Below are 21,119 nucleotides of genomic sequence, written 5' to 3'. Positions count from 1 at the left end.
GGGAGAAGCAGGCTCCCTGTGGGGACCCAGATGCGGGACTCAATCCCGGGACCCCAGGGTCATGCCCTGAGCCCAAGGCAGGCACTACCCCGAGCCACCCTGTACCCCATGCATGTTCATTAAAGTTCCAATCGTTCGGGGCCCTTGGAGACGGGGAGTGGAGCCTAAGGGGGAGCTCCCGGGGCCCTAAGGGCCGCCGCCCCCACAGCAGGCCAGCCAGCGCGGAGCCCTCGGGACGGACTGACGGACCGACGCTGCAGGCACCACAGCCTTGGGCTCAGAGGGCTCGGGCGGCACCCGGAGTCAGAACCACGGATTTCTCTGTGCCTCTTGCGCTCCACTTGTCACCTGCGATCCCACAGGATTCTAACACTTCTCAAGCGAAATGTCACACCCGCCCAAAGATGGGTATTTTCAGCTCGAGGTGCGAGGATTCTCACCTACGGCGTCTCCAAGAACTACTGATAAGTCTTACAGGCTCATATTTAATACAAGGCCAAAAAAAAAAAAAAAGGATTAACGAAGAACGGAAAATGGGGTCTGTACCAGCCCATCGCACGGCCCGGTCCCGCTGCAGAGAGAAGCTCCATCCTAATATGAACTTGCTCGTTCCCTGCCAGAGAGTAACCCAGCCTTGGTTTCTCAAGTACTCTTTGCTTGCGTTACCCTCATTTTGCTTGTTTTTGCAACCATGCTCTTGGCTTCCCGCGAGCACATCTGGGGCACGTGTGCTTTCCACCAGGCTCCAGTGCCCGTGCTTTTGTTGCAGAGTCTCTCTCCTCTCTCTGCTCCGGGGCCTGTGCTCTAAATCAACCAGCAGCCCCCGCAGAACTCAGATCCCCCCCACCCCCCAGCCACCCGACCAACCTCTATGGAAGCTGCTAAACCGGAAGTAAACCAGCAGCTGACTTGTAAGTCCTCTTGTTTGTTCCTCTAACAAAGAGGCTCAGAAGCAGCCGGACAGCCGGCGGCCAGCAGGGCAGGGCCAGCCCGACCAGCCTCCCGCAGGCCCAGCTGGGGCCTTCCTCGGAGGCCAGGGCCCTCCTCCCCCCGGGCCCATGGGGTCAGGAGGCTCCCTGGACATGGGCACCTGGGGGCATCCAAGGGCGGAGGGCTCCTCACTGGGGCATCTGCACACCACCACACAGGGTCAGCAGGGCCCAGATCTGGATGTGAGCACCTGGGAGCACATGGGGGGCACCTAGGGGTACCTGGGGGCACCTGGGGGCAGAGGGCTCCTCACTGGGGGGTCTGTGCACCACCACACAGGGTCAGCAGGACCCAGATCCGCTCCTGACCTTTCACGCTGCCCTATTCTCTCTCTGATCCTGCAGCACACAGAGCCTCAACTCTGGTTTATACTGGGACTGAGAAGCGGCCGAGTCCCTGAGCCTGCTGCCTCCAGGGTGACATTCGCCACTAACTGCACCCCACCCGGGGCAGCCACCCCAAGGCCTGCACAGAGATGCAGAGCAGCCCAGGCCAGGCCGTCCTCTGCAGCTGCAACAGACACTTGGTGACTTTCCCCACATAAGGACAGGGCCCCTCCCCTGCGAGAGAGAGAGAGAGAGAGAGAGACAGAGACAGAGACAGAGACAGAGACAGAGAGGGAGGGAGGAGGGAGGAGGAGGGGGAGAGAACACAGTCTGAAGCACCCACGTGGGAACCATCTGAGCCGGCACATTTGTACCATCACAAAAGTGTTTTCTAAAAGACTTTTTTTTTTTTTTTTTTTTGCACAAATTCCTACCAACCCACGTTGATTTGCCTTTGTAAAGAGGTTTCTGGCAGTGGTGGCAGCTAGGGGTTTGCTGCCCCAGAACAAGGCTGCAGCCCTGAGCACCCCCAGCGAGGGAGGCTCCGGGAGGAGAGGTCCAGACAAGCCCACAAATGTGACCCGAGGCAGGAGGCGGGACGGCTAGGCCCCTGCCCGGGGGACGGCGCTGCTCCAGGCGCTCAGGAGGCCGTGCTGCCGCCGAAATCCCATCGCAGAGGCTCTGGCCAGAAGCGACCCCCGGTGCCCCAGGACGCGGCAGGACAGCTGGGGACACTTCCACCGCGGGCCGGCGGGTGCAGGGCCCACCCAGCAGGGACCCCGGCACACGCGGCTTCAGGCCGAGGTCAGGCACCCGCAGGCCACAGCCTCTGGGCTGGGGCAGCCCCTGGTGCCTCGGCTTCCCCCCACTCTGTGGCCCCGTCCCTCTGCCCCCACCCCCTTCCCGGAACAATAGAAAAACAATGCCACAAAGTAAAAATTAGCACCTCCAGCAGAATGCAGAGAAGACACGCACTTTAGCAGTTATCTGATCCCACGGCCCTTAAACTTTTCTTTTTTTAATCCTGGAACATTTTGTTCAACAGAATCTTACTCTGTTAAAAGGCAAAACGAAGGCGGAGCTGTCCTAACCACGGCGGGGGGAGGCCAGAGGCCCAGCGCCGCCCAGCAACACCTCCGAACCCGCCACCCCAGGAACGACACGCGGAGCAGCGACCCGGCCTCACCATCCTGTTCCGGCTGCATTGTGTCCTTCGAGAGGACAGCACCCAGTGCCTTTGAAGGACGGGGTGCAGAGGCAGGCGGCGGGTTAGGAGGTTTTGCAAGAACTCAGGCAAGAGACGCTGGAATTATAAAGGTTTGTTTTTAAAGATTTTGAGAGCGAGCGAGCACAGAGCGGGCGGGAGAAGCAGGCTAGCCCCAAGCACAGAGCCTGAGCCTGACCTGGGGCTCGATCCCACTGGGATCACAACCCGAGTGGAAGGCGGATGCTGAACCTATTGAGCCACCCGGGGCCCCAGGAGATGCTGAAGTTAGGCAGAGGGGAGGACACAGAGGCCAGCAGAGGGGAAAGGGGCCAAACTCACCCAAAAGATGGGCCTGGGAGGGGGCAGGGGCGGGGAAGCCGAGCTGACCGGACTGTGCTTTCGGCCCCTAACCATAGGGATGCTGATACGCGTGGGGTGGACTGTGTTACAGACCAGAGAGACGAACCAATCGCCCTTGCTATCTTTTTTTTAAACAGAAAAGTTTTGGGAGATTTTTGAATAATCAATCTAGTTAAAGGCAGAAAGAATATTTTTGTCCTAAAAAAAAAAAAAGAATATTTTTGTCCTTAAATATAACACAGAAAGTCACCCAGTCCCTAGCCGTGCTTACCGCACCGTACGGCACCGCTCGACACTATTACAGAAGAACCCAGGCGGACCGTGGGGTCCGTGCTAGGACTCAAGGGACCGTGTCCCGTTGGCGGCTTCCTCTGGCGTCTAGTCTCTCTTACTAACGTAAAGCAGGGGAAATTTGTGATGTGACCTCAGGTTCTGATTAATACAGGTTTCACGTGTTCGGTCTTCTGAGACGTGTGGCGTTTCCTGTAGCGCGTTCGTCTAATTGCTTTGACGGTGCAAATATTAAAACTGGTTTTTATTCCCTGGACACGCAGTGACCGAAACTCATCAGAGACTTTTCAAAGAATTAAATTATTTCTGGGGCGCCTGGGTGGCTCAGTGGGTTAAGCGCCTGCCTTCAGCTCAGGCCACGACCTCAAGGTCCTGGGATCGAGGCCTGGGTAGGGCTCCCTGCCCAGCCGGGAGTCGGCATCTCCGTCTGCCCCTCCTGCCTCCTCCCCTTCCTCCTCCCCATGCTTCATGCTTGCCCATGCGCGTGCTCGCTTGCTCTCTCAAATAAATAAGAATTAAATCATTTCTGTGTGGGTTCAGCTAGAGACCCTAAAATTGGAGGAAAGAGGAAAGAAGTGGGTACATCTGGAACGGGATAAGACTCGTCCTTGAAATCTGTTTGAATAAGCTGAAGTTTATATGGGGTGGAATATATAAAGACAGTGATAATTCATTAGACCACTCTGGGAACACATAGGAATTTTATGTGGTCAAACATGTGACCACATTAATGCTTTTAGCAAATAATTCTGACACTGTACTAGAGAAGCTTCTTCTAAAAGCAAATTTCATTTTAAAAGCCTCTGGATTTTTTAAATGGTTGTCTATTTTAAAAAGCCACAACTCTTACATATATCCATTGCACTACATTACTAAGCAGTGGAAACAAGATCTAAGTCGGAGCATTTTCAGCCTGTACCAACACGGAGTTCCTCTCAAAGCGGGTGGATCCACAATGGAAGGCTTTCTCTCCTCTCTAGAAGCTAACAACAGGTAATCCTAAATGCCTGAAAGATGCATTTACTGTTATTTAAAAAAAGAAAAAAAAGGCGATTGGTCCCTCCGTATAGGGGTGAAAGCACCAAAGTCCTGCCATAAAATCACAAGAGAGGAGGAGTCAAGAAAAAATTGAGAAATAGCTGGGTGGCTCAGCGGTGTGGCCCAGGGTGTGACCCCAGGGTCCTGGGATCGAGTCCCGCGTCGGGCTCCCTGCATGGAGCCTGCTTCTCCCTCAGCCTGGGTCTCTGCCTCTCTCTGTGTCTCTCATGAATAAATAAATAAAATTCTTTAAAAAATTTTTTGAAAAATATTACACTATTAATTAATTTTGCAGGAATCCATCAGATGGTAGGAAAATCCTGTCAAAGGATCTTACATCCCAAGACCTATGAGTGGAGTCAAAAAGGAAAAAAAGTAGTCCCTGCATATAAATACAGATTCAGCTTGAAGGTCACACACCTAAGGGGCCTCGTGCAATAAATATCCAAGGGAAAAATTCAAGAGAGAAGACAGAAAGACAAAAGATGGGAAGAAAGCAAAAGGGAGGAAAGAAGTGTTCTTGAAACAGCCATCCTCTAGTCCTTTCCGGCAACGAGGGCGCACAAAGGTATTTACAGAGAGAGAAGCGCGGCGCGCGTGCCCCCCTGGTGCCGGGGGGGGGGCGGCTCGGGGTTGCCCCAGTGCTGAGCACCAGCCTACCCAGTACAGGCTTCAACACGCCTTCGTCGGGCCCGCGCCTTCCCACTTCTCTTTTTAAGCCAAAGTGCGAGGCTGCAAAGTACCAAACAATCCTGTATGTTAGAGACTCTTCAAGGGACAAGAGCGGAAGACAGAGAATCCAGGCACGTGGACTTTTTCAGTTCCCGGGGCAAACACACATCTTAACGCGGTACGGCCCAAGGATTTTCTTTTTTTGAAAATTTTTTTCCTAGCCCCAAGGGGTGGTCACTGACCTACTTTTATATTCACTACTAATAAAATAAAATAAAAAAACTGCAAGGCTTCAAGAGAATAACAGAACCTAATGCACGGGTGTTCAACAGGTGCTTGGATGAACGCATCCGGGCTCAGAGAGCTTTCTCAAGAAGCCGTGGAGGGTTTCCTCTGACGCCGCACCAAAAATACACAGGAGCCGCCCCTAAGTGTTCCACTCCACGTGCAGCCTGTGCTTCCAAGGTCAGTCGGGGAAGGAGAATTTTACGAGGGAGCAAGCTCCTCGGTGTTATCCTTCGAGGGGCAGCCCAGGCTTGTCCTGACAATTAGCATTTCATGTCCCCTGAGGGTTCCTTTGTGTTATTTCTGTAGGAATATTACTAACATTCCACTTAAGAGCCTAAGGTACCATGTCCTTTAAACTCTCTCTCTCCTTCTCACATGTAAGGCCCAAGCAGGTAGGAACACTTGCCCAATATTTTGCACGTACTCTTAAAAGCAGCCCTATAAAAGGAGCTTAAAACCAATCCTATTCTCCAAATATTTGACATCAAGCAGTAAATACCTAAACACCAAGAACCACTGAAACAAGTACAGAACAGCCTTTTTGTCATTACTTTTTCTCAAGGGTCAGACGCTAGGTGCAAAACTCGATGCTGCCAAGTACTTATCGTGATCCACTCCCTCCCATATGCAGCCAGGTACGTCCCAGTGGATTCAATGGGTACGGGAAAAACCGGTCTGGAAACACGTCTACAACCATCACTACGACCTGCAAGCGTGGACCAGCAGCCTATCGATGGAGATGCCACCTCCAGGAAGCCGACTCTCTGCAAAATTACAGCTAAATGATAACTATCAAAGGGGAACAGCGGGCCTTGATTATACACCGTAAATTCGAATGAAACTCACGGCTATGTAATAAACCACTTCTTTACTTTGTGTAACTCATCAAGGAAGTTTAAAATACTCAACTCCTACTATCGTCTACCTAAAAATCTGAGAGTTCCCCAAATCAAAAATAAGCTGAACGTATTCAGGACAGCCTCTAGAAGACCATAAAAGTCTTTTTTCTAAAAAGATCCTTTCTTCTCCTTCAGGGTAAATATCATCACTACCCTGGAAAACCCTCAACTCAGCCCATCCACCAGGGCTCAGCTGCCTGTGAGATCCCATGATGTGACTCATCGCCACCTTTTTTTTTTTCCTTCTCTGGACCTTCTTTTTTAAACCCCACCTTTTCTAAAACAAGGAAAACTGTGACACGCCCAAGTGAGCACGACTTGTGCTGGGGGTGTAAGAGGAGAAGAGGAGAAGTCTACACCAGGATGTAGGAAAGTCGGCACGGGGGTGCACGCCCCTATTCCCAATACCACACACACACTAAGTACCTCACTTATCTGCAGATTCTTCACTAATAATGACTGATAACCCAGAGTTACGGGTCTCTCATGTTCTGTCTCCCTCCCTGGTATTTCCCACTCATTTTTTTCTCCTTTCCCCTCTATTCCCTTTCACTATTTTTTATATTCCCCAAATGAATGAGACTCCTCTGGGAAACGAACTAGGGATGGTGGAAGGGGAGGTGGGCAGGGGGGTGGGGGTGACCGGGGGACGGGCACTGAGGGGGGCGCTTGATGGGATGAGCACTGGGTGTTATGCTATATGTTGGCAAATTGAACACCAATAAAAAATAAATTTACAAAAAAAAGGTAAAATCTACACCGTTAACAAATGAACAAACAGAAAAAAAATATATATAGAAAAAATAATGACTGGTAACCCATCACCTTTAAACAACGGCCGACCTTTTCATTGACCTTAGATCATCCTTTGGATGAAAATCTTTGTTTAACCGAATTTCCTAGAGCAAAACCACCAAACCGCTCTTCAATTTCAGCTTCAACTATTCACCTGGTACTTCGTAGAGATGCTCTATGCAGATTCTCAAGGAGGATGCTTCTCTAAATTATGTAAGATTCCAAACAATCACAGAAGCAGAGAGAATAACACACCGCACCTGCAGGGACCTTCCGGGATCACGGGGATTTTGCGATCCCGCACAGAAGTTTAAAGAGAACCTCAGCGAGCACGTGGTTCCACCCGTAAATACTTCGACACGCGTTCTGAGAAGGACCACGCTACCACCACGAGATGATGCTGTAGCATTCGAGAAACCTTTTCTTCTCTAAATCAGATAGCCTGAGTATTTAAAATAAAAAAAAAAAAGAGTTTATTATTTGCTTAAAATAAAAAGTCACTGGTTCAAACAAGACCTAGGGACAGTCCATCAGAGCTCAGCCCAGCCAGCCAGTGTGGATACAGACACCGTTCATTATAACGCCCAGTATGAACCTGGCAAAAAAAAAAAAAAAAAAAGACTCACACTCTACATATACCACACACATGGCCTTATTTCTTATAAGGTCAGAGAACAAATTATTAAAGTCTGAATGAAAACCAAAGTCAGCTGGAGGCTGGAATTTTCCTGGAAGGCCATGGTTTCAGCTACTGTTGCTGTTCAGCAAGTATCATGAGTCGGGGCTCAAGGTGAACTGTGATGATTTGGGAAAAGGACCCAGTGTGGGTTTGTGGGGGACGAGGACTAGGCGGCTTGTCAACTAGCCGACCAGAGGCTCTGACCATGGGCTGGTGGCATTTCATTTCATTTCATTTAATCAGCATGAAAATCAAGCACGAGCAACCAGTCTACGCCGGTGGTTTTCAGAGCGGGTCCTTCCCCAGACCAGCAGCACCACTGGGAACTTGTGAGGAGACGCAGACTTTCGAGCCCTAACCCTGACCTACGGAATCAAACCTCGGGGGTCGGGCCCGGGAACCTACGCTTCAGCAGGCCGTCCCGGTGATTCTGCTGCACGCCAAGGTTTCAGAACCGCTGCTCTAACACGGTGCTGTTCAAGTTCAAAGTAGTTAAAGTTAAAGAACAATTCAGTTAGCGAGTGAGTAGCTGCCCCGCGGGTCGTGCAGACGACGACCGTCTCCACCGTCACAGAAAGCCCCACTGGGCAGCAGGCGTCGGGAGCACTTAAACCAAACTTTAATTTACAGCCCGTAGAAGACCAGGCTTCTCTAGTCCTGGGGTCCCGGTTCTGCACGGATCTCAAAGCCCGTAGCCTCCGGGGGTCTGGTCCGCGACTTGATCCCAGAGTGGGAAATCCGAGAACTGGGGGAAAGGCACGAGGACTGTTCTCCAACGTGGCCACGCAAGCCACGTCTGGGTCCACAGATAAGGGTCGGGACCACAGGCCGCCGCGGAAGCGACCGTGCTCACCAGGGACTTCGTGCACCGGACCAGAGCACGTGAAGCTCCTGTCTCCTTAGGGCGGTGAGTATCTGACGCAGTAGGACCAAAGGTGCCAGCAGAGGTTGGCTCTTCGACAGCTGGGCGATGGGGAACCAGGGCGACTCCCGGGCAGCTCCTCCAGCCTCGGAGGACTGAGACCCTGCCGGCCGCCCAGGCAGGAGCAGAGCTGGCAACGCCTCAAGGTGAGCGCACGGCGGCCTCATCCATACCCTCCCGCAGGGCAGTGGAGCAGAGCACACCGGGCTGCCCCCACGCTTGCTGAACGTTCAATGGACTATCATATTTTTTTATTTATTATTTTAGACAAAGAGCACAAGTGGGAAAGGCAGCAGGAGAGGGAATCCTGAGCAGAGACCACACTGAGCACAGAGCCCTACATGGGGCTCGATCTCACGACCCTGAGGTCACGACCTCAGCCAACATCAAGAGCCAGACCCTAAGAAAAAAAAAAAAGAAAAAGAAAAAGAGCCGGACCCTTAGCCAACAAGGCCGCCCAGGCACCCCTGCCGATCTCAATACGATCCCTGCACTGGCCTCGGGGAGTCGACTGGCAACGCTGCTAGGACGGCACAGGGCCCCGGATCTGCACCGAACCGAAGCTAAACTAGGAGGCCAGGGGAGGGTCTTCGGAGCTTACGATTCCCCGTCAGCGCCCCCCACTCACTCACCTCCTCAGTCTTTTCCATAATAGCTCATCTCTCTGAGGAATAGGTTTTGACGGTTCCTAAGGAAAGCCCCTGTGTGGCCCCTAGACGAGGGACCCTGAACCCACGTCATCACTCGGTCTAAATAAAGTTGGCAAAAAAATAAATAAATAAATAAAATAAAGTTGGCTGCTCTGGGCCACGTGGACGGGCACAGGGACCACCCGTGCGGGGGCTGCTACCCTCTGTCCCTCCCAGCCCAGGGGGTCACAGGCATTGCCCCCTCCCTTCTAACCCTTCCACGGTTCTTTGAATCTTCTGGTACATTAACCGCGCTCAAGCCTCTTCCATCGTGTAACAACACATCTCCCAAACCTCATGCCACCTGCTTCCCCCTGCTCACCAACGGCCGCCTCTCCCTCCATAACCCGTTTCCTGGCACGTACTGTGTGAACAGCCTGTCCCGATCCTCCCAACCCCGCTGCTGTCTGGCCCGAATCTCTTCCAAGTCGCTGAAAATCCCAGGCCGGAGCTGACGTTTCAGAGCCTGGCCCTGACAGGTGCAGTGACCTCCGAACCCACCTCCAGGTTGTGCAGCCACACGGGACCTGCTCAGGGCCCCGCTCCCCTGCCGCACCAGCAGCCCTCAGCACTAGTCCTGCTCCTCTGCTCCCTCCTAAAGGACGTGCTTGTGTCTTGGCCCCCAGGACAGAAAGCAGGACGCACTCCTGGCACTTTGTCGCCTCTCTGGCTGCCCCGCATCTTCTCTCATTACCTGTGACCCTTAGGCCTCTGTCCCAGGCTCTCCACGCTCCCTCTCCGACCTGATTTCATCTCTTCTCAGGGGTCAACTCTTGCTGATTCTTTAAGTTGTAGCAGCAGCCTCGCTCACCTCGGAGCTTAAAGCCAGTGTCCCAATAACTGAATGCGAGGTCCCAAAGGCATGCCGTCCCGTCATCCTGCCCCTTGACCCCTCACAAAATCCTGACCACTGCGTGGGCTCTATTTCAGTGAATGGCACCATCTTGCATCCAGTTGCCACGTGAGAAACCTGGGCTTCACCCTTTCATTCGTCGTATCTAACCAATCCCTCTTAAGTGTCCCTTGATAGACCGACCTCTCTTCATCACTTTGTCAGTATTTCTACCAGAAACAACGATACAGCGCCCAAACTGTTCTCCCCGTCTCCGCTCCCGCCCAACCCCTCACCATTCCCCATCCCCTTCCGCTGCAATCTGAGTGATCTCCCTAAATGAGAGATTCTGGAAGTGCGGTCCTCAGGCCACGGCCAGCAGCAGCAGCACCTGGAAACTGGGTAGGAATGCAAAGTCTCAGGCTCCCCCCCGGGACCTACGTATGTGGAACCGTGGGAGCGGAGCCAGCAACCCGTGTGTTTTAAGAAACCCTCCAAGTCACTGTCCTGCACAATAGTGTTTGAGAACCACTGCTTTAAAATATAAGTCCAGGCAGCCTGGGTGGCTCAGCGGTTCAGCGCCGCCCGCAGCCCAGGGCCTGATCCTGGAGTCCCGGGATCAAGTCCCGCATCGGGCTCCCTGCACGGAGCCAGCTTCTCCCTCCTCCTGTGTCTCTGCCTCTCTCTCTCTCTCTCTCTCTGCATCTCTATGAATAAATAAAATCTTTAAAAATATAAATATAAGTCCACAGCAGTTTGTCATTGTTCCCACCGTAAAGGTCAGCCTCTTCCATACAACTTATCATAGAAACAGTGGCCCTAAAATGAGAGTTACGGGGTGATGGGATGAAACAGACACATGAACAGACGACGGTCAGCCTTACGGCAGGGGAATGAAAGGGGGGTCTCTGGCAAGCGGAATAGCCCAGGGAAAGGACTAAAGGGAGAAATACATCACCCTGAGGACTGAGTGTGCGGAGCGTCACGGATGGGGCTGAAGGTAAGCTGTCCAAAACCGTGGTGGCCCACGGTACCTCCTTCCCTTCCTTTCTCAGGTGTCGAAATTTGATGTGTTCCTCATCCAGCCACCCCGTCCCCCTTTCACCAGCTGAAAAAGCTTCCACGACTCAGATTTCACATACAGAACTCCCTAACCACCATTTTCTGTTAAAAAAAAAAAAAAAAAACCCACAACCAAAAGCAGAAACAAAAACAAACCTAAGTAGGAAGAGCTTACACCTCAGCGTCTGCTCCCACAAACCATACGCGCGCTTCAGACTGGCCTTTCAGGTCCTCCCCGAGCACTCCCTTCCCGTCACGTTCTAGGTCTCCTTTAACCCTCCTGCTCCTTCAAGTCCCTCACCTTTTAGGAAACTTGGTGCAGCTGTGTCCCCAGCATCAGGCTCGCCTCATCACTTCAGAGGTCCTCAGTATTGAGAGGTCGTACACGCTTGTGGAAGTGCACCCAGCACTTGCCACCTCACGAAACTCAAAAATACTTAAAAAAGACACAGGTATCATCAGATCATTTAGCTCCCTCAAGGGCAAAACTGTTTTCCCTAAGTCCTCATCTTCAACACAAGCAACGTCCAAGCAGATGCCAAAATGGAGCGAGCAAGGCAGCCCAGGAGCGTCTCCGTCTGCAACAGGCCTGGACGATGCGCGCGCTCGCCGGCGGCACCACGACCGGTGAACACGCAGACAGCAGCAAGCCCGCCTTCGACCCAGGCTCCCCCTCCTCCCGGGGCCCCCACGTTCCGCTCGGCCTTCTTCGCCTGGAAAGGAGCCAGCGTGATTTAACAAGTCTCAACCCCTCGTTTCCAACGCATTCAATCTGGTCACCCTCGTTTCCACCCCTGTGACGTAGAAAAGACCCAAAGGAGCGCTACACCCGGAGTCCTTTGCCTGCAGAACTCCACCCCATCCTCGGTCTTCCTCAAAACCCGATTCAGGTCTCTTCCTGAATTGCCGTTCTAATTGCCTGAACAAACATCGGTTGGCTTTCCTTCTCCGAGAATTCGTTCTTGGTCAAGGGTAGGTTCAATAAAATGACAGCAAAGGTCAATTCCAACTTAAAGCTTTATTACCTACGATCACGTCGAGCGCTACGCATATATCAGTCCATAAACGTCGACGACAGAGACTCCAGAAATCGCACTTCCAAAAAGAGTCATGAAGAGGAAGGATCCTGCTTTCCCTGTTATCTCCCTCTTTGTTTTTTTCTTTTAAAGATTTTATTTATTTATTTATCCATCCATCCATCCATGAGAGACTCAGAGAGAGGCAGAGACCCAGGCAGAGGGAAAAGCAGGCTCCCTGCAGGGACCCCGATGTGGGACTCCATCCCAGGACCCTGGGGTCACGCCCTGGGTCGCAGGCAGGTGCTGAACCACTGAGCACCCCCCCAGGCGTCCCGTGTCTCCCTCTTCGAAAGAGGCCAGGTACCCGCAGGTGTTTGATTCCCACCATTTTGCGGAGGTTCACGTTGCATCCACATCCTGCATAAAACGAGCTGTACTTCAGATGTAAGTAAATAAGAATTCAGTGACCTTTCCATAACAGCGCCCTACTATTCCCCTAAAGGTGGTCTCCCATTTGGGAGGTGGGGGCTACAGAGAAGGCTTCACCTTCAAAGGAAAAGAACGAGAGCACATCTGGCTTCTCCATCCAGAATCTCCCATGAGGACTTAGAGCCCGAACACGCCTTCTCCGCTTGGCTCCAAGGGCAACAACCTTACTCTTTTTCGTTTGTTTTTTAACCACAAAGTTAATCACTGTTGTGAACTGCAGATACACATCAAGGAGGGTTTCCGAATCGAAGTGATGTCACAGCATTGAACTGTGTGAAGGCGGTTTCAACTTCGTGTTCCAAGAAAACACTGTTTTTATTCTAAAAAAAAAAAAAAAAAAGAAGTCCTGACCCCAAACACAGTCACAGCGTTTCCCTTGTCCTTATCAGTATATCAGTATCATGTGTGTCAAGCAGCAGAGGACATGTCAGTATTTACAGCCACACCAACGATCGTTAAGATTTTTATTTATTTATTTTTTTGCAAGCATAAAGTAACAGCACACACATTTACCAAATCTCTCCCCTTGCGACGTCTTCCCACAAGCAAATGGTGAGGGGATTAAATGTGAAACTAATATGCAGTTAAAGCCCCAACTCTCTCATCTGGGAAGGGAGTGGATCCAAGGGTGTTTCGGTCGCTTCCCAGTTGGTGGCTCTTTTCTCGGCAGAGTGGTCCACTTGGTAGTTTTTCAAGTTTATCATCTGCTTTCTGCTAGTGGTTAAAATGCTGATTTTCCTGTCCGATTCTACAAAGGGTGTGAGTTATTTATGAGTTTTTAAGAGTTATTTATGTAAGTCGCATCTCTGCACCTGCTGTATCGTATGCCTGTAACTCCCAGGGAGCTTGGGAAAAGGGGTCAAGGCTGCATGAGGATTCCAACCACAGGGGCCAGAGCAAAGTCGTCAAACGGGACCCAAGAGAGAAGGTCGGGCTGCGTTCCTTCCCTGGCTACGGTCCCGCCGTAGGAGTCAGGGTCCTGCAATCTTTGACCTCAGAGACTCAGAAGAGAGGAAGGAGTCCCTGTTCTGTGCCAGGCACTGCAACATATAAATGCTCATAAATCCACATCATTTAAATACTCATTTAATGCTCAAGAGCAACCTGCAAAACACAGACAACTCTTCCCAATTTATAGGTGAAGGTTCAGAGAGATTCAGTGACTTGCAAAGTCACTCTCATGCATTCAACAAAACACCTTCTAAAGTAAAAATGAAAAAAAAAAATGAAAAAAAAATGAAAAAAAAAAAAAGTAAAAATGCCTTTTTAAAAGCTGTTTTCTTATTTTGCAGGCCCACTATGTAAAATAAAATGGAACTTGGCTTACCCAAAAAGCAAACAAAACAAAAACAACAAAAATCACACGTCATGCATGTACCCAACAAGACCTGTCTTCTCTTAAAAATAAATCTTGGGGGATCCCTGGGTGGCTCAGCGGTTTAGTGCCTGCCTTTGGCCCAGGGTGTGATCCTGGAGTCCCGGGATCGAGTCCCACGTCAGGCTCCCTGCATGGAGCCTGCTTCTCCCTCTGCCTGTGTCTCTGCCTCTCTCTGTGTCTATCATAAATAAATAAATAAATCTTTAAAAATCAATCAATCTTGGGTGACTGGGTGGCGGGCACTGAGAGGGGCACTTGACGGGATGAACACTGGGTGTTATTCTATATGTTGGCAAATTGAACACCAATAAAAAATAAATTTATAAAAAAATAATAAATAAATAAATCTTGAACCTAACTCGGTATTCAATTCCTCCCTTATTTTCAATGTTTTTTTTGTTTGTTTGTTTGTTTTTAAATAGTCGGTTAGATTTTCAATCATCAGACCAGCAGTTTTTAAACAGGCACGCAGCAGTCCTGACACAGTTTCTTTCTGACTTTACTTCGTCTCTGTCAATTCCCATTTGTCACATGAGGATTTCTTATTTTCTACGCCAAGGAAACACTCTCCCTAAAAGCCAAACCTCCCGAAAAGACGGGGATGCGAAGCCTAGAACACTTAAGTCAGCCAGGGCAACTTGCACACGCGAAAATCATTAAACCGCCTTCCATCCCCCCGGGGCCCGGCCAACAGACTTGAATCCTTTTGTTTTACTTTCCTTTCGGTTCGGGGCCGATTTTCGGCCGCTCGTGCTTTCAACCCCAAGTAAGAGCCTCTCTGCTGGTTCCCTGGACCGAAGCACTAGCAACGCGGCGCGGGCCGAGGACGAGCACGCGTCTCCACGGAGCAGGTCATCGGCCGCGCAGCAGCGGTGTTGCCACGGAGGGCACCCCCAGGTCGGCCCGGACCCCCTCCCACTAAGACGGGAGCCACGGCCCAGGGGCTCGAACACGCGGCCAAGGCTCCGCAAACAACCCGTCGCCCTTCCAGCTGCTTCGGAACCCGGAGACCTGATGAGGCAGGTCGCGCTCCGGCCTGCAGCTTGGGGGCCCCCCAGCCCCCCACCCGGCATACTGCGGGCCCGTGGGCCCGGGCTCGTCGTGGGAGGAGCGGGGAGGCCGCCAGCGTCCCTGCCCGGAGGGGTGAGTCCACAAGGGCGACGCCGCTTCCTATTCGCTCCCGTGTAAGCCCCGGCGGAAGGGCCCTGCTTCTCCCTCCCGGTGTGTGTGGTCTCATCTGAGCACATCTCCCACTTTCTCTGCAAATTGTCCCCCTTTCAATGTACCAAACTCTAGCATCTGAGCACCTGCCGCCTCGTTCGGGCCTCGAGAGAAGACAGATTTCACCGCACAGAGCTTCCAGAGTCCGCGCCTAAGTCTCCTCTCTGCGTATCACGGTCAAATTTAAGGCCAACGTCTCCCATTCCGAGCACACGTTCCATAAAGGGCTCTGGCTTTTCCTTCCTCCGCACGTTCTAACGTCTTTTACATCGGACGTGAGTGATACAAACTGAGTGAGTGGCCCCAAACTGGCCTCTCTTAGCAGGTAAATCCAAGAAACCGTTAAGAGGCAATGATTTTCAAAGACCGAACCACATAATTCTTGTAGGTGTGACAAAGACTAGCCGAGAGGTGACTACTGTGTCTCTTTTGTTCCTGCTGTTTGAATTCGGGATGGTCCCGGAGGCGCTCGGAGTCCCAGCTGTTCTCACCGTCACCGTGGTTACAGACAGTCAGCTCCACACAAACCGGGACCCTGTAAAGAGGCATAATCGAGGTTTTTCAAAAACCCGGCCTTGAATCAGCCCAGCAATCTGCTGCTCGCTAGGAATGGTCCATGAGGCATCGCCTCCGCCGGCTCGAGCATCTTTCGCCGCGAGGCTCACTGGCCTTGCTCCAGCGCCCGGCCACCCCGGGAGGTCCCTCCTCCACATGCCCTCCTTGCTCTCACCTGTGACAGGTGGAAAATACTACCTGAGAGGTTGACAACTGGACTCCGTGTCGGGCACAGTGACAAATCCAAGGCCTCGCCCCATACCCAAGCCGCATCCAGGCTACTCCTGGGTCCTAAGTGTCGTGGGCGGAGGAGACAGACTGTCCACCAAGATTCTACTTCCCTGCACACTGTCAACCTGCCACTAGCAGGTGGCCATCCGCTCAGGGCCTCTGCATCCGGGTGGGACATGGACTATCTCTCGGCAGCAGAAACGCGAGGGGGCGTGATGCACATCGCTTCTGGGCAAAGGTGGTCAGAAAGCAGACAACCTCCACCCTGTCCTTCCCATCTGCTAGCCAGATTCAGAGGACTGCAAAGCCACAGGATAGCAGGACATGAAAAGAAAGAAATTTGGCTACCCTCCCAGCTACCAAGAACGTCCACGTTGAGCTGTTTACAGGATGAAGACCCCAAAGGGGCCTGTGAGATTCTGAGGTCCGGTACAGAGCATGTACACACTGGGTTTGCCGTCGGGCAGGAAATACAACGGGGCCCGTTCATCAGGCACGGGGCTGCAGCACCGCCTGACACTGAGGAACAAACAGGTCCACCGGCGGCACGGACAACCCTTCCTTCATGTGCGCATCCCAAGGAGCCGGATGCTCTCCGTGATGAAGAGGATGATACAGTGGAGGGAGCGAGGTTGAGGTTCCAAAGAGCAGCCGGGCAGGTGAGGGAGGCACACGGTGGTGGGGCCTCCTCCAGGCTGTACCCCGGCTTCTTTCCTGGGGAACAGTCAGGTCCTTCGAACTCCCCCACGGCACCCCGCAGGAAGATGCAGAGGACACAATGACCAATTGAGTTTGTGAGATTAGTTTCCGTTTCGCTCACCCTCGAATGGGTCAACCGGCTGCACCTCTCATTCCCAACACACACAACAGGAAAGCAGTGGAAAAACTATACTCAGAGGGGAACAGTCTAGAAAGCCCCTCACTTCATTTTACCATTTTTACAGATACACAATGTACCATCACTTGTTAGGTGTTTTGGGGCTTTTTAAAAACCGTTTATAGGGGTCCCTGGGTGGCTCAGGGGGTGAGCGTCTGCCTTCGGCTCAGGGCGTGACCCCGGGGTCCTGGGATCGAGTCCCCATCGGGGTCCCCGCAGGGAGCCTGCTTCTCCCTCTGCCTGCGTCGCTCAGGAATAAACAAATAAAATCTCTAAAAAAAAAACCATTTATATTTGGTCTCTCTGAGGTTCTACAATAGCAGCTTACACTCCACCAACTGTTATAGAAAATTATCTTTGCAAAACTACTACTGAGGGATTACCACGTATGACAAATCCTGAGCCCAAAGGACGGAAACAGAAAGAGATGCCCAGGTGTGACCAGTATGGGATCTCCACACATAATCACCTTGGCTGGCTGCAGCACCCCGACCAAGTCCCAACAGACTTTTACGTAACTGATCCTATTTAACCTTCAGCGGCAGGCGCAGAGGGAACAGCGGGCGCGTAGGGGACCCAAGGGGTCTAGGCCGCGCCGTCTACTGCCTCCAGAGACATCTGACGCAGGAACATCTTCTAGACCATATCTCCCATCTCCTCTGTACTCGTGACCCCAACAAATGCTCCAAACCTCCTCCTCTTCCCCATAAACCACATAATCTAGATAGCGGGGGGTGGGGCCCATTCGGCATTACTGAGCATGTGTTTGTGGACTCTGGACGTGGAAAACAAACACGCGGTGCGCCGTTCTGAGGGACCGTCCCGGGGATTAGGATCACATTAATGCTAATCCTGCAGCTGGTCTGGCCAAAAGAATTCCCAGCCTCGTCCAAGCCCCGGAACTCTGAATAGGCAGCTTATGTTTTCCCAAAGTGGCATGAATAATCAAAAGAGCTAAGCCTACCCACCTAATTAGGGCCGACACAAGCCAACCGGCTACCTACGGCAAACTTGCAGCCCTCGGGGGCAAGCAGGAGGCGTCAGGTTAATAAGCCCACTCTTGGGTTCTGCAGGGGCTCTTTGGTTTTGGGGGCAGATCCCGCCGTCACTGAGGTGCCACCTAAGCACCCCACACAAATTAAAATCAAAGGCCAGCTGGGGCCCAGATTATGTCGAAGCTAAGGAAGCCCAAGGGTTCCCGCGTACCGGGGTTAAGACGCAAGAGATCAAATGTCTGATTCTTCTAATACACCTAGTCCGACCCAAGGGGATTAAAATCTCAAATTCAGATCCGGCTCCAACTAGAAACGCAAACCCCAAACATGCAGTTTTCAAAGAGCCACCATAGCACATGTAGTCCTAAGGCCTCCGTCCACCCACAGCCCCTGGCATCTGTAAAGCTTACACGAGGCTGATCTAATGTGGAAACTCAGTGTGCACACTTCCCCGCCACACAGCGGGGTCTACTCACAATTTACATGGGCGACTCCTTCCCCTCCCCCCTGCTCAGGGTCCGAGTGCACTTGTGCTAATGGCGACTACGCTAATAACTAGCCGACCCCCAACAGTTTGCAGAACACTTCCAAAAAAATCCAACGGAATAATTACAGTTAAATTTCCCACTACTCAGCGTTGCCACAGCCAGCCAACTTCTCCCTCATAAACGTCCCTCTGTTTCTACTCAAAATGGGCTTTCTCCTTACATGACATTAATAGTACCAGTTTCCTCTATCATGTTGGTAATAATTCATTGTCTACGCTTGTATTTGAGATTTTTTTTTCAAAGCTAAGAGAAAGTAGGGCGGGACACAAATTTTCTCCAGGCTACATCAGACGGATTTTCCCCCACTGCTGTCCATACAGATTTTTCTGTAGCAGGGCGGGGCCAATAATGGGGACAGGCCAGGAGAATACAGTAAGGAGGGAAGCCGTCCGCGGACCCTGCCTCTCTACTACCCTCTGACATAAACAGTCACGGCAGACCCCTAACGTGGGTCTCCCGCAAGGTCCCTCAGGCCGTGAGCTACCTCAGGAGCCCCATTTACGTTTTTCCAACTTTTCCTTTCATTGTGGAACCAAACAGCATTCAGCGTGGCCAAACCAACCTGGACACCCTTAGTACACAACGGTAAGTGCCAACTCACGACGAGACTCCCCACTCTCAGGCTGACCCCGCAGCCTGGTGGTAGGAAGGGGAGCGCGGTGGGGTTTATTTTCCCCTCTCCATCATCACCGGCCAACGTGAGGTCTTTTGGCCAATGGACACGCGTTCACCTGGATCACTTCTCCCATAAAATGAGCCCTCGTCACAAACAGGAGCACGCAACTTCTTCAGGACAAGCCGCATCCTCTGCTTAGGTCACAATAACTGAAAAGCTCCTAAGGCAAAGAATTATACAGCAGCTAAAGAAGCCAATAGAAGTATCCACATGACCCTCTTTCCGATTCCCTGCTTGGCACCCACAGCTTCCCTTTCCCTCCTTAGTTCCAGAGCCTTCTGTCCTTGAACACAGAGATTGCAGAATGATCTCTTATGACAGGAAATGAAGTGACTCACCACTTACCGAGCACCTGTTAGGTCAGGTCCGCGATCAGCTAGGGGCTGCCTATGACCTGTCAGGGGCCCACCGCTCCGAGAGGCGAGCTCTGCTCCATCAGCACGAGCGGCACCAAACCCAGGCCTGCCCGACTCGGACGGTAAGGCCTCCTCCGCCGTGCAGCCCGACACCTGGACTGGAAGCCTCCAAACTTCTTTCAGAGCCAACCCTCGGGGCCAGCATACCCCGGGATCCACGCTACCACGGAGCATCCTCCAGGCCTGGCTCGCTCACCTTTAAATTTGTCACAGTCCCGAGAAAAGCTGCTCTATTTAAACCTCAGAAGGAACATCCCAAGACAGATTTACTTGACACAACTAACAAAAGGATCTCCCTGCAACGGCCTGGAAGTCTACCCTCAGAAGAGATCTGCCTTCTCCAGGCTAAAGGTCACACAAGGCACAAATTTAGAGCTTTGAACAGCCATCTGCTGAGGCATCTGGAAAACAAAGGGAGGAGACGGAAAAGGACAGGAGGCAGCCAAGTCCCGTCAGACGTCTCCCTGGGCTGCGTGTGCGCTTCCTGGCGCATCCTTGGGACGGGACCGAGTTAACACGGGTGTGTCAGGCCGTGCAAGCGCTGGCACGGCTCTCTCATGACGCTTCCGCTCCACTCTGAATCCTTGCAAAACCAAAAAATGATTGAATCACCAGGTCAAGCTTTAACACGCTCGACCAACGCGGACAACGCCAAAATGCAAGCCCGGTGGAGACGGACACCGACGCACCCGAGGCCCTTTGACCACTGCTCCCGACGGACACCAGAAAACCAGTCAGCTGATGAGGATCCCGTTTCCTCTCACGCAGATATTAGCCGAATACGGAGAACAACCAACAGCATAAACGGCGTGTCATCAAGTTTCATACAGAGAGTGAGAGAGTCTTTTCTCAAAAACAGAACACTGCTCAGATTTGCAATGTCCAGGGCACCGGGGTGGATCAGTCGGGGAGGTGTCTGCCGTCGGCTCGGGTCCTGATCCTGGGGATGGCGTCCTGCATCTGGCTCCCCGGTCAGCAGGGGGTCTCTCTCTCTCTCTCTCTCTCTCTCTCTCTCTCAGTCTCTGTCGGTCAAATAAATAAAATCTTCAAAAACAAACAAAATATTAAAATGTCCATATTTGATCTTAAAGAGACACAGGGCACATTCATGTCTCCTGTTTGGCCAAGGAGGCTGCACATTCTGCATGAGGCCGACACAAACCACGGCATCTGACGCTAAAAATGGTGCATCTGATGTTTAAAGGAATAAGTCAAAATCACACTGGTTTCAAAAACATGCTGCTGGCTCCCCAACAGCTAGGATGGAGTAGGTTTCCCCCCCATTCTAGGATCCGGAAGGAAATTAATCTTTCTCCATTTGCTGAAAAACAGAGCCCCTTGGGTGAACTGTACACACGGAACAGGACGGCAGACAAAACGTTTCAGACTTTCGGTTGCTGAGATACTGGTAAGTAATCCCAGACCAACCCGATTCCTCAGGTCTTAGCTTTCAACGTTTTCCCACCATCCTCTCAATTGAATACTATTTACCCACAAAAGGAAGTTACTTCCTCCATTTTTAGGTGAAGCCAACAGAGATCTACTATTCAAAAACATCATTTAAAGCAGTGGGTTCCTAAAGGCGGCATCTTTTTCTTCATATGATAAAGAAAATAACAACTGGCCTTAAAAGAACCATTATTTTCCAGATCCCCACAGAAAGC

The 21,119-nt window shown here is 51.8% G+C and overlaps 1 protein-coding gene and 1 long non-coding RNA gene across 4 annotated transcripts in view; one reads left to right on the top strand and one right to left on the bottom strand.

Annotated features, from left to right (window-relative positions):
* Nucleotides 1-21,119, bottom strand: part of FMNL2 (formin like 2) — a 261,397-nt gene that overhangs the window by 169,255 nt on the left and 71,023 nt on the right.
* On the top strand, nucleotides 2,295-6,057 carry LOC119864506. Of its 3 annotated transcripts, none has more exons than XR_005374340.1 (5): nucleotides 2,295-2,633; nucleotides 4,052-4,167; nucleotides 4,508-4,780; nucleotides 5,217-5,349; nucleotides 5,804-6,057. It is a non-coding gene; the product is annotated as an uncharacterized LOC119864506 (long non-coding RNA). The 3 variants fall into 3 exon arrangements; XR_005374342.1 differs by having other exon boundaries at nucleotides 2,296-2,633; nucleotides 4,055-4,167; XR_005374341.1 differs by lacking the exon at nucleotides 4,052-4,167 and having other exon boundaries at nucleotides 2,310-2,633.

This window comes from Canis lupus, chromosome 19 (genome assembly GCF_011100685.1).
Source record: "Canis lupus familiaris isolate Mischka breed German Shepherd chromosome 19, alternate assembly UU_Cfam_GSD_1.0, whole genome shotgun sequence".
In the NCBI taxonomy this organism is placed as follows: Eukaryota; Metazoa; Chordata; class Mammalia; order Carnivora; family Canidae; genus Canis; species Canis lupus.
This window is presented reverse-complemented; position numbering and strand designations above follow the sequence as displayed.